The sequence below is a fragment of the Grammomys surdaster genome, unplaced genomic scaffold, assembly GCF_004785775.1.
Source record: "Grammomys surdaster isolate TR1022 unplaced genomic scaffold, NIH_TR_1.0 165, whole genome shotgun sequence".
NCBI lineage: Eukaryota > Metazoa > Chordata > Mammalia > Rodentia > Muridae > Grammomys > Grammomys surdaster.
In genome coordinates, this window is record NW_021604613.1 from 3,864,960 (window position 1) to 3,876,672 (window position 11,713).

Below are 11,713 nucleotides of genomic sequence, written 5' to 3' on the forward strand. Positions count from 1 at the left end.
GCAAATGTTCCTTACAATGAGTCATCGGTCTGGTTCAAAATGTTTGGCTTCTGTGACACCTTCAATATTGGATCCTTATTGTGACTCTTCCCAGTTATCCTGCTGTTGCCCTGTGTCACGGAGATCCTGTAGTTTTGGAACAGCAGCAATGGCCCCTACACACTTCCCAACCATTTGTAGATGACATAGATTTCGAGGGTGGGTCAATTCAGAGCCCTGGATTTGGGCCTGGGTAGTAGCTGAGTTGATCAGTCTGCTGGGTCTCCCTTATCTGCAGCACCAAAGGGCCAGCTCTACTGCCCAGATAAGGTATAGGGCCAGATCTCCTGAGTGCTGCAGCTGATGAGGGACAGGGCCAGCCCATGCACTCTTGTGACCCATGGGTCAGCTTTCCTGACTATTGCAGGTGGTGAGGAGCAATGGGTGGTTCAGTGGTAGAATTCTCGCCTGCCACTCGGGAGGCCTGGGTTCAATTCCCGGCCAATGCACCAATGTTAGACTTCGGGCGCGGTTTGGACAGAAAACACAGGCTGATCTGGTTCCACGGGAGAGGGTTTATTTAGGGAGGGGAGTGGGAGAGAGGAGCGGGAAGATGGCGAGCGAAGAGAAGAGGAAGAAAGCGAGGTTGGGGCGGTCTCAATTATTTATGTGAGTGATGACCTGTAACTTCCCAGGTGTAGGTGAGCGAGACAGGTGAATCCTGGGAGTGGAGCGGTTGCCTCAGTAACGATGCAGGAGTTGTCTGGCCTCTGGCCCTTGAATATGACGTCACTGGTGCAGGAGGTGTCACCCATGCCACCTGATAGCAGACAAATGGCAGGATCAACTCTCCCACACTCTTACTTTTGGGGCTCACCTAAACTTCAACCACCAGGGTCAGCTCTGAGGTGCCCTGTGTCATGGAGATCCTTGACAGCTTTGGAACAGCTGTAGAGCCTGCTCTCCTGAGTGCTACAGCTGGAGAGTGGTAGGGAGAGCTCTCCTAAGTGCATGATCCTGTGGCAGCTTCCCTGACTGCTAGAAGTGATGAGGTATGGAGGAGGGAGGCATAACCTCTGTACCCTTGCCACCCTACAGCAGGTGAATGGCATGGGTCACATTTCCCACATTCATACCCTTGAGCTGGTTTATCTACACCCCTGCCACGAGAACCAGCTTCACTGTGTTGTCTGGGTAAGGCACAGGGTCTGCTTTCCCAAGTGCTACTGTTGGTGAGAAATGAAGACAGCTTTCCAGAGCACCATTGAGGGGCAGGGCCAATTATACACAACTCCTGGACATCCACATAGTCCCTGGGACCTGCCCCAACCATGGACATCCATAATCTCTAGTGGTAATATGAGCCACAGACATTGGAACTGAACCCCATTTCTGCATAGTTATGGACTCAGAATTAGCCCTCAGTGGTAGCTCAGACTGGGACTTCACCACGGCCCCTGGTGGCCAGGTTGACCACTCACAACAGACTACTCTCCACCTTGAGCATCCAGCCCCATCTCTCTTCATAATGCTCAAGCTGCTCCATTTCTCTTTCTCTCCCATCTGACCATCATGTACTACATGGCTTGCGGCCCCTGGTAACATCCTACATCTGTGTTGTGCTGCATGGTGACAAGCGGGTGTCTATAGCCCATCTGTGCCATGTGCCATGTGCTGTAGGGCAGGTCTGTGGGTGGCAGTCTGAAGATCTCTGTCTGGCTTCCTCTTTCTGTGCTGCACTACCTAGATTTGATTTGACTTTTATGAATCCTAGGCATAAGACAGCTTTGGCCACCAAGCCAACCTAGGACGCACAAAGGAATGCCATGAGCTCTGCCCGGCTGATGTAAGAACAGCACCATCAACAAAATAAGGTGTCTCTGCCCATTTCTGATGGAGGTGGGTTGTGTGTGTGGGTTTGGAGGTGGGATGGGAGTATGGATTGTGGGGGCTGGGAGGGTGGGAGCACGTCCTTTAAGAGTGGTTTCTTTCCTTCTACTTTGTTAAGGCAAGGTCTCTCTTGTTGCTTCTGATTTACTAGATACTTGTCCTGTAAGTTTCTGGCTGGCAGGGATGCTGGTTTATAAATGTGTGCCACTATTTCCAGCTTTTATGTGGGTTTTGGGGATTTAAGTCAAGTTGCCAGGTTTGGGGAGCAAGTACTTTTACCTATTGAGCTATCTCTCCATCCCGAGGTTTCATTCTTAATGCCTTCTCTGGCTCTTATGTGTGCATAGTTTTCCATGTTTCATTTAGTGCTTGCTCAGTTGTGAACATAAATCCTTCCTGAAGTCAGATAATCCTGACATATAGTGTTCATAAGTAGAGTTGATGTCTATGGACTTTCAAGGTCAGCCAAGGAGATTTCTGATGTGAGGGCTTCTTCTTTCCTTATGTTTTCTCCTTAGTTCCTCATCCCCAGTTCACAAAGAGAAATGTTAGTTAAATGTTGGGTTTATTGTCTAGTCACAAAAGACTTTTTTCTTTTTTTAAAAACACAAAAACCAGATTCTTCTTTTCTTAAGAATTCTGGTGCAAGCTGAGGTGAGCACATTGTTCATTCATAATTCATTATTTTATGTGCTCAACAATTAGTATTTGAGTGAGTGTTAGGTACTAGGAATATACCAGTGATCAAGAGACAAAGTCCCAGCTCTTATGAAGCATGCATCCTCAAGAGTAGAATTGTGCTAGAGAAACAATGAAGCAGGATAAATCCTTCAGAGTGATGTTGGGGATTGGTTCTAATGCTTCGATTTAATTGAAAATCTTTATGTCTAAATGCTGAAGGTCCTTGTCCCTAGTTTTTGATCAAAAGGATGCCAGTGGCTAATGGTTGGGCAAAAGGAGACAGGGCAAGAGCCTTAGATTTGCTCGGGCTAGGATTTGGGAGAGAGGAGGAGAGAGAGCATCACAATGTTCCAGAGGGAGAAGGATGGAACATAAAAGGTACAGGAGAGAAAATCAACCAGCCACGTAAGAATTCAGGTAAGTGGACAATTGTCACTTCCGTGATTGGGCCTGGAGTAGCAGGTAAAGGTTTAGGAATCTCAGTGGTACTGAAAGAGAGTGTTTGCCATCAGGGGAAGGTTTAGGAGGGTCCAGCCTTTGAGCTAGTCATGGCATGTCCTTTTCTTCTGATCCATCTTTTTCTCTCAGGAAACAAAATATCTATGGTCATGAATTCTCAAGCCACACTTCCCAGGTCACATTTTGGCAGTGTTGCATGTTTGACACTGGACAAATGAGTCTCCTTTTTTTGATCCCAGTTTCTTATTACAAAACGAGGATAATAGTAATCTTTATAGTTATAAATTGTCATGGAGAATGAATCAGTGTTTGGGCCAGGGCTTGGCAAGCAGCATTTGTGTTAAGCATAAAAATCATTAAAGGGTCTTATGAACTCAAGTTTCTGTATCATTCTCTTGGCTTTGAAGAGATGATTTCATATTTTGAAAACATGTGACGTCTTGTTGGATATTCAGAGTTTATACCTCTTCTGCTGTTACTCTTCACTGTGCTCATTCACACATACAATGTGATAGATGTTAGGAAAATATATGAGGGTGAGCAGCTAACTTACAGATAAATTAATCTTCCTTAAATGAGCAGTTAGGTGCTCAGCACAGTCTTAGACTCTTAGATAATGTGAAAGAAACATAAATCAAGATCATAATTCTGAAGAAGTTCTGAGTCTTCAGCTGGGATAAGCAAGATTTACGTACAAGAAACAATTAGAAGACAATACTAGGCAATACCTAATGAAGTGTTGCAGTTGTGTCTTTCAGCTTCAGGAAACCACAATCATCACAATAACTTGTAGCTTTATTTTCCTTATGGCAGACCCCTGAAGCAAACAGGAACTATGGCAAAGAGCATTAAATTAAAAGGCTATCATCGTAATAAAAGCTTTCCTTACAATACAGTTCTTGAATAGATATTGTCTCAAAGTATTTTAGGACTATGAAAAAAAAATACATCGAAGAAGTAGGCAGAGTTTTTGCAGCTGAGCTGATGCTTGGAGAAGAGGAGGGCTCTTCTGCTTCACTTGCCCTCATCCTCTTCCACGGTGCTGATTAAAGCACCCCTGAATGCTCACCATTAATGAAAGCTTAGGGATTCATTAGATCACGCATGTTTCAGAATGTAATAGGGCTTTTTTTTGGTCTTCGGTTCTTTTTTTCTTTTTTTCCCCATTTTTTATTGGATATTTTATGTAGTTACATTTCAAATGTTATTCCTTTCCCCCTGCTTCTATGAGGGCACCCCCGCAAGCACCCACCCACTCCCACGTCACTGCCCTGGCATTCCCCTACCCTGGGGCATCGAACCTTCCCAGGACCAAGGGCCTCTCCTCCTATTGATGCCAGACAATGCCACCCTCTGCTACATATGCTGCTGGAGCCATGGATCCCTCCATGTGTACTCTTTGATTGGTAGTTTAGTCCCTGGGAGCTTTGGGGGATCTGGTTGATTGATAATGTTGTTCTTCCTATGGGGTTGCAAACCCCTTCAGCTCCTTCAGTCCTTTCTCTAACTCCTCCATTGGGGTCCCTGTGTGCAGTCAATAGGGCTTTTTGCCCCACCCCCGGCTTATTTTTAAATTATCACTTTTGAATATGTTTTGTAAAGTATGGTGAGTGGTCAAGAAATATAATTTTGTATTATATTTCAAACAAATAAGGTCACAAACACACAAGCAAAGTTCCAAATTAACAACATAGACTTCTTACACCGTCTTAAAAGGAAGTAATATTAATTTGAGAACTAGGGAAGGAAATTCCAGAGCCACTTTGGTAACCAAGCCTGCTACTTGTCAGGAAGCTCCTTGTCATACATAATTTAAATCCTTATCATAGCACTATAAAACCATTTCCTCTCATTCTTCTGTTTTTGAGTTAATGAACATTCCATAATGGATTTCTATAAATTACATATAAATCATCCCCTCCCTCCCGGAATTTCTACATTTTCATGCTGAAACTTAGGAGCTCTGGTTAAAGTAGAGCTATGTCTCTAGAGAAGCCACTGCTACAAATACTCTTCATCAAGAGTATTTTGGCAGCATGGTGCAGCATGTTTCAGCAATAAAATACCTTTGTAGGCAAACAATGAGGGTGGCGAGGGCCTTTGCCTGCTGTGTTACACTTAGAGGTACTTGAACCATCTTAAACTATCCCTGAATGCCAAAAATATGTGATTCCAAATTCCTCTCTCATACATATTGGGTTCAAAGAACTGTTGTCTTAGTAGCAGCTGTAGCATTTTTCCACTAGAAAGAAGAAGAAGAAAAAGAAAAAGGAAGAGGAAGAGGAGGAGAAGGAGGAAAAGGACAAGTAGGAAGAGGATGAGGAGGAGGAGGAAGAGGAGGAGGAGGAGAGGAGGAGGAGGAAGAGGAGGAAGAAGAGGAGGAGGAGGAGGAGGAGGAGGAGGAGGAGAAGGAGAAGGAGAAGGAGAAGGAGAAGGAGAAGGAGAAGGAGAAGGAGAAGGAGAAGGAGAAAAGAAGAAGAAGAAATGACTCCTAATACTGAACAAGTTAGAAACTAAGGCAACGGCACCGATAACAAGAGCAGGGAAAGTGGCTGACTAACTCTCCCAAGTACTTGGCCGTTTTATTTCCATGTACTCTGAGATTCTCTTTTCAAAATAATTGTGAGCTATGACATAGATATAACCCCTGCAGCAGACCTCACTGTTAACAGAGAACATGTGTTAAAATGCAAAAGGAGCTTTAGAGACATTAGGTTTTCCTTTCATTCTTGTGAAACTAGTATATTGTATTTCCAAGGCCTTTTCTATTGTGACCAGTTTATAACTCAATGACTACTTTAACACATTTTTGCATAGTAATTATGTTAGTATTATCTCAAATTCTTTAAAAACAACTTGGACAAACAACAAAGCCTTCTTTGATCACTGCGTCTTACCACTTCTCCCAGCTGAGAGGTGGTTTGACACAGTGTCATGGTCCAGAGAGCTGAGGAATCAAAAGAGTTGGCCTTCATTTTCCAGTTCCTACTCTTATCTGGATGGCACTGAGCAGTGGCCATGTGCTGAATGGGATTCTTCATTTGTGACAAAAAAGGTTTTAACTGAAGGATTTAATTCAATTCCATAAACGTTCTTGTTTCCTATATTTAGGACCCTTTAAACAACCATGAGTGAGAAACTGAGAAAAACACAAAGATACATTAAAGATGAGAAGGAACTCTCCATGGAATTTAAGTCCAGTGGGACAGATGCAAGGATTAAGTACTACAATGGAAGATTTTAGAAGCAAAGCAAAGCAAAGCAAAACAAAGCAAAACAGTACAACAGCAAGCCAGTCTTCTAGGAGCTTCAGAGACAAAGGATAGACAGCTGAGCCTTTGACGATCATAAAAGATGTCCACCTGCATCTGGAGGGCTTTTCAAGCAAACACTCAGCCTAGTTCCCACAGTTCATTGCAGCAGCTACTTCAGAACTATAGTGTATAGTATAACGGGTGATGGGCATGCCCATTTCTCACTGCTAACTTCATTCCTCTGCAGGGTGTAAGAAATAAAAACATGGGAAGATGGAGTTTTTCCAGTTCAGGGACTGACCTTTAAAAGAATCAGGGCAGAGAGAGGGTAATAAAGCTAGTTGAAGAAACTAGTGTAAATATCCCTGACACAAGATTGAACTAATTTAACTTAAATGAAAGGAAGCCTGATTTAGCTTAGGAAAAATATTATGTAAATTATAAGATCTTTATTTTAAGAGAAATATAATTATATTATTTCCAAGGGTATATAGTAAGTTAAAATGATTGTTAGAGAAGTATTTCTTGGCTTAAGTGTTATAGACTCCACTTTTAAATGAATTGAATTGTGTTTCATTGGGGTATTTTTTTGATATATACCATATATATTATATGTTAACATGTTTAATATAAAATGAATAATGAAGTTTCTTAAATTTTTAGCATATTGCTAATTTGTTTGTATACTTTTAATATGTGTAGTTCAGAGGTAAATAAAGTCAGGCTCTAGTTTTCAAAATTTATAAATTAGATCTTGGGGGCTGAGGGAATGCACACTCTGGTCTTTGATACTTCAAAACAGTCAGATTGTAATTATGTTCCCTTAAAAGTTGTGGTTAAAGGAGCTTCTGGGTGGTTTTCTTAGTCACAGAGACAGTGAAAGCAACCGAAAGATGGAAGTGATAGAAAGTGGCCAAAAGAGCCACTTACAGCTGCTGCTGGAAGTAGGCTCGGGGGATGGAGGGGAAGAAGGTCAGAGTCAAGCACAAGCTCAGAAGAAGCTGAGATGGCAAAGATAAAAAGGTTTCCTGGAAGGGTGACTAGTCTGGTGCCTGGACACACTGAGGGAGGAAACTGGATGGGAAACCACAGCTGGTCCCCAACACGAGTACTATTCAAGGGTTTCTCAGAGTAACAGAATCTGCAGTATTCAGTTTTTCAATTTCTGGGTCCAGAAATGTAATCTCACTCATGCTTGCATGATAAAAGTTTGGGGAAGTTGACTTGCATTGTTTGGTTTCACTGGGGAACCATTTATGACCCTATACTTATCCATATTAACCAACAGAGAGATAGTGCTGCCCAGTGTCCCAGACCCCCTGGTTGTTCCCCATGTGGTAGGAGATGAGAAGGTGCTGGAACAGCACAACACAGATATCCAAAGATATCTTTGAGGTGTCACTAAGTCTACACAGTGCTCATTCGTACCTTGGGCATGTTTACATGTGTTCTCCAATGCTTGGCTAACGGGATTTCATGAACCTGTAGTGAAAATGCCCGAAAGAAAAGCAATGAATTCATTATACTAAAAACATTTAATTTAAAAGAGTGTAATTTATTTTGTGATCATATTACTGCTCCTTTAAAAGTTTTGTGTGTGTGTGTTCTTAAGACAGAGTCTTTGATATCACAGGGTGGCTTTGAACTTCCAGTTGTCCTGTCTCTACTTCCCAAATATTGGAATTACAGTTGTGTATAACTATACCAATTCACTGTTATTTTTATGTTAAAAATGTTGACTTTGTGGAATAAAAATCCTACTACCTTTATGATATTTTAAGTTTGAAAGAGTAAAAATACTGTTCCTAAGTTTTCCCATTTTGACGGTAATTTATGGTAGCACAAAATACAAACTTCTGTGACTTAGGAAACATAAGATCAGTATATCAATGGCTTTAAAACAGATCCACAAAGGGCAACATTTCAAAAACTGCATGTTTACTAACAGGAACATAAATATATATTTAGAAGTTTACAGCAGAAATAATATTATAAAACAATATTAAACTTTGCTTCATACAACACACCAATCCCTCCTGTTGGAAATCTCAGCCAGTATCTCGTAATTAGATTTCCTGACCTGCTAATGGACCACAACCCACAACTTGGAAAGCATTATGGAAGACCCCAGGCCTCCCTTCCCGACAAGCTGAGTAAACACTGACAGGTGTTTCCTTTGGGGATCTGCATTTCCACATTCCAGAGCATATCCCTCCCTTTGGCTGAATGGATTGTGGGTAGTTACATTCTAACTGATTCAAAGAGGAGGCTTCTTTACTTAACCAAAGTGTGCCCTTTGGGTATGGCCCCTCCACCTTGCTGAGGCTGAGAAATACAGGACTTCATTTAGACCAGAGACTCTTCCTTTTCTTGCAATAAGAGGACCTCCCCCGTCTCATTAGCCTCACATTTACAAAATACTTCCTTCAATAGGTTATTTTGCAGGCTACTGAGCCACACTGGCTTTAATTGATTCTATTAACTTCAATTGTGAAGCATGACACTTGAATTACAAGTCAGAGTTGAAATTTTAAGAGGAGCAGGAGGGCTCACCTTAACCCAACCCCCACCTCCAACACCAACCAGGCCCTGAGAGAATCAGAGTCCACTGGGAAGGAAGAAAGGCAACTCAAACTAATTAAAGAAATTCATGATTAAGGGTGAGTTAAAAAATGTCCAAATATAATTAATTTGGCTATACAAATTTGCCACAGTAAAAGAGAACAGAAAATATGTCAGGCACATTTGCAGCAATTATGGATTGCTCTCGGATCAAAGGGCACAGGAGCATAGTGTGGTGGCTCACAGTGTGGGCTGTGGTGACAGCCTGACTTCGGTCACATCCCTGTACTAGTGTCTTAGGACAGAGGGACTAAACCTCAGGGAGGTAGAGTGGCCTTAGACAGGGTTCTTTGCCTCTCCCATAGGCTGCTAAAAGTGAATAGTGAAATGAGAGACAATAGCACAGGACCACCCTGTGGGTTCCATTGGTTATTACCCATAGCTTGCCCAACGCCTGGCACTTTGCAAATACTTAATTCATCTTAGTCATTAGTATATTGTGCTGTAACTAGTTGCTGACAGCCTGTGCTTAGAGTCATTCACTTGGATTCAAGTCGCTGCTCCCATCCTTACAATTTGTACATTTTTTTGAGAAAACATCAGCCTTTTAAACCATGAATCTCTTTATTAAAAATAGTGATAATAACACTGTCATATTGTTGAATAGTTCATGGGTTTAGAGACATCACACAGCATATTTTGCACAGAGCTCAATAAGTATTGGGAACTAGACAAAATCTGCCAAAGCTACCTCACTTGTGCTATGTTTATTGTTACTGCAGTTCTGTTGTGATTGTAATAGCGCAGATCCTAACATATCCATCAGTGGTCTGGGCTGAGCAGTTTAGTTGTTCTTTATTGTTATGCCTTCCTCATAGGAAACAACATTCCACACCAAAAGAATCAAACAACACCAACCTTTAATTTAGTTGACATGTTCCCAACTCATTACCAGTCCTTTTGCATTACCATTGTGCAAAGTACTGTGTTCTGTAAGGAACATTTCTGCATGGCAGAGGTGAAGAAAAACCAAATTTAAAAGGCTACTATAATTAGAACTTTTGCTAATGGTACTTAAACTGATTAATGTCCAATAGTACCCATTCTACTGAAGCAGATTTTTTAGGCAGTTATACTTTTCTATAAAATGAAATCTTCATTAAATGAATGAGCTTATGGAACAGTGTCTCCATGAAACCCTTGGAGTTAATTCTGGAATGATATGGCCACCAACATGGAGAGCCTTCTCTCTTGCCATTCCCTTCTTCCTGGAATGTTCTTTCCTTTTATCTCCTGTGGCTGACTTTTGGTTTTGAGTATACTCCTCCTTGGCTGTTCTCCCCATCCACTCCGTCTATACTCTACCAGCTGGATTTTTTTCTGTTGCACATATCATGTGTTGAAATACTGTTATGAATTTACAAGGAAGTTGTGGCTCATGTTTCCCAGTGAATTTAAAGTCCTATGAAGGCAGGTTCTTTGTCTATGTTATTCACTCTCTGTATTAACAACAACAACAACAACAACAGGAACAGCGACAAAGTATAACAAGTTACCACAAACTCAGCAGTTTAAAAAAACATACATTTCCAGACTGGAGAGATGGCTCTATAGTTATCTACAGTAAAGAGTATTGCTGTTGGAGAGGATGTTAGCTTACAGGCGAGTCTGCTATGCTCCATCTCGGGACCTAGCTTACATCATCACCTGCTGCCATTACCTGCTGCTGCCAGGGGTGGTGGTGGTAGTGGTGGTGGTGGTGGTGGTGGTAGTGGTGGTGGTGGTGGTGGAAGAGGAGGAAGAGGAGGAGGAGGAAGAGGAGGAGGAGGAGGAGGAGGAGGAGGAGGAGGAGGAGGGTGAGGGGTGCATATAAAAGAACCACCCCAGTTTTCTCTCTGTGTTCTTGTGTGTTCTAGATGGTCTCTCTCTCCTTTTTGTCCTTCTCTGTGCCCCATTCTCTTCTCTGCCCTCATGACTCTTCTCCCATCTGTCTGTCTGTCTACATGTCCACTAGTCTGCCTCCACCCCATTTTCAGGTACTCATTCCTCTCCCCTCAAATAAACCCATTTATGCAAGAGCTGTTGCATAGTATAATTTCTCAGGAGGACACCTGGACATGGGCCTACCAGGTACTTCCTTGCCACACTCTATTTCATAACAGGATCTGGCTTTTGTTTTCTGTACTACTGTCAAGTGGCTCACAATTGTTGGTAGCTGCAGTGGGGAACTGCCCCCTGTAGCCTCCATAGGCCCCTGCACTCACATGCACTCACCACCCCCACCCCCAACACATAGTTGGAAAATTTTAAAAGGACATGCATAGATGGACTGTTTCAACTTATTTTCAAGGGAAAGTTCAGGCTTTCACCAGGTAGAAATCAAGATGTGGCCTAGACTTCCATCTAATCTGTGATACAGTATCTTCTAAGAGCTTTCAGTCTCTTTTGGGTGTATCTCTGAAGTTTGATCATGGCTGTCAGTTGGGGTAGGATTTCTGTGCTCTTAGTTCCCAGAGACTCCTCACTTTTTTTTTTATACTTGCTCACAACACAGCTGTTAATTTCTTCTGAATCTTTGATCACTAATTCCTTAGTTAATCTTTCTGTCTTACTAGGCCAAGCTTACCCAGGATAATCTTCTGATGAACTTAAAAGTAACTGACTGCAGATGCTGGTTAGCACATAAAATCTTTTCAGTATTGATTCATAATGGACAGAGTCATAAGAGTCAGGACCGTGCACTATCACAGGCACAAGTAACCACACTCAAGAGAAGGTAATATATGGGCAATGCAGGACAGATGTGAGCATCCTAGAGGTTACAGTTAATTTGCCTACTCATTGTTAATATCACTAAGACAAACTGTCACTTAACAAATAAACTTTAG

At 42.1% G+C, this 11,713-nt stretch overlaps 1 non-coding gene across 1 annotated transcript; it reads left to right on the plus strand.

The window, feature by feature from the left end:
• Nucleotides 1-416: 416 nt before the first annotated feature.
• On the plus strand, nucleotides 417-488 carry Trnag-gcc. The gene has a single exon. It is a non-coding gene; the product is annotated as a tRNA-Gly (tRNA).
• Nucleotides 489-11,713: the final 11,225 nt, after the last annotated feature.